Consider the following 1,968-nt stretch of genomic DNA (forward strand, 5'->3'; position numbering starts at 1 on the left):
GTGTGTGTGTGTGTGTATGCACGAGTCTTTGTCAGTGCATGTGTATATACGTGTATACGTGTGTGTGTATACATATATGAGTGTGTGTGGGTCAGGGTGCCTCTCCCACCTTCTCCGTCTCCTCCCTCTCCCACGGTCCCGGGGGTTAACGGGACTTTGCCGTTTAGCGTTGTACGTGTCTCTACATCTGGAATCGTGGTGTCCTCCTCATCATTTGCTGTCGGCCGCAATAAAACTTGTATTAAGTATAATGGACATTTAAAGAAAACAAAAAAAAACCAGGAGACAACAGAACTAACGTGGAAACGCCCACACCGAGACACCGGACTTGAGGTGGCCACCTTATTGTTTATGAGCTGTTAATTGTACAACATATTACTCATAGAGTGTGGTAGGTAGTACACAGCCAGAAACAAAAACCCATGGCTGTGCTTCTGAGTTTCAGTAAACTGACTGTGATGCATGCACGTTTAAAAAAAAATAAAAGTAACCACATCATATACAATATGGTGTTCAATTTTGCTGGGAACCAGTTAATGGTGTTTCTTTGGCCAAATGTACCACGAGAATTTGATTGTGCTTTTATATTTCTCTCTTGTTCGCCGGCTTCACTGAGTTTGATTTCCTTTCCTGCACTCTTCTTTAAAAATCTGTCACCTTTCTCCTCGCCGAATTACAATACTAAGTACCAGCGTTACTGTGTGTAGCAAAAAGGAACTGCAGGCGCTGGTTTACACCGAAGGCAGACACAAAGTGCTGGAGCAACTCAGCGGGACAGACAGCATCTCTGGGGAGAAGGAGTGGGTGACTTTTTGGGGTCGAGACCCTTCTTCAGACTGATGTCAGGGGGAGTGGGAGATACATCGATTAGGAAGTGCGAAGGTGTGTAAACTGGGCAAAGGGGATGGAGATCAAGGGAAATGTCGACTAGATCGTGGTTAGCTGGGAGAAGGTAACAACAGAGCAAACAGAGACAGTCAGACTGGTGGGAGAACCGAGAAGTGGGAGGGGATGGAGAAGAGAGAGGGAAAGCAAGGGTGACTTGAAGTTAGAGAAGTCAGTGATCATACCGCTGGGGTGTAAGCTGCCCAAGCGAAATATCAGATGCAGAAGAAGGGTCTCGACCCGAAACGTCACCCATTCCTTCTCTCCAGAGACGCTGCCTGACCCGCTGAGTTACTCCAGCATTTAGTGTCTGTCTCCAGCTTTACTTTGTTTTAAACTTCATTGGAAGGTGGGAACAATGGACAATGCAAGAATATATACTGCCTGTCCTACAAACTGACTACAGAATCAACGATATATAGATAGAGATGTGTATATATGTGCGTGTGTGTGTGTGCATATAAACATGGATGGTTGTGAATTTCTGTCGGAAAGATGCCATGTCAAGAGAGAGGAAACAAGTTGTTTACATAATTTGCTGGCTTTATTGTCGAGTTCTGTGCTTAGCTGTTGGACATTAACTTGTTCATTCTTTGCTTTGGTGTTTGTATCTTTCCAAATTCTCTTCCAGTTTCTCTCATGTTTAGACAGCAATCCCCAGAACAAAGGCACACACGTACTTCTGTTTGTACACGGGTTGCATGTTTAATGTCGCCGAGCTTTCGTTTAATCGTGTTCCCGAGGCTGCAAGATTACAAACACGTTGAAACAGTTGGAGAACAAGTTACCCTTCTTAATCCACTTGAGTTATCAATGCTAGAAATTGATGTGTGTATATATATATATATATATATATATATATACATATATATATATATATATATATATACATATATATATATATATATAATGTATATAATATATATATATGTATAATGTATATATAATATATATATATATATGATATATATATATACACACCGATGAGCCAAAACATCATGACCACTGACAGGTGAAGTGAATAACATTGATTATCTTGTTACAATGGCACCTGTCAAGGGGTGGGATATATTAGGCAGCAAG

General features: G+C 41.5%; 1 protein-coding gene across 1 annotated transcript in view; it reads left to right on the plus strand.

The window, feature by feature from the left end:
- The window catches only part of nrxn3a (neurexin 3a), a 1,276,003-nt gene extending 1,274,291 nt beyond the window's left edge, over positions 1–1,712 (plus strand). Inside the window, exon 24 of the mRNA XM_078406911.1 lies at positions 1–1,712. This exon is cut by the window's left edge and continues 2,917 nt beyond it. The gene's annotated coding sequence lies outside the window, so the exon portion shown is untranslated.
- Positions 1,713–1,968: the final 256 nt, after the last annotated feature.

Source organism: Rhinoraja longicauda, chromosome 10 (genome assembly GCF_053455715.1).
Source record: "Rhinoraja longicauda isolate Sanriku21f chromosome 10, sRhiLon1.1, whole genome shotgun sequence".
NCBI classification, from domain to species: domain Eukaryota; kingdom Metazoa; phylum Chordata; class Chondrichthyes; order Rajiformes; family Arhynchobatidae; genus Rhinoraja; species Rhinoraja longicauda.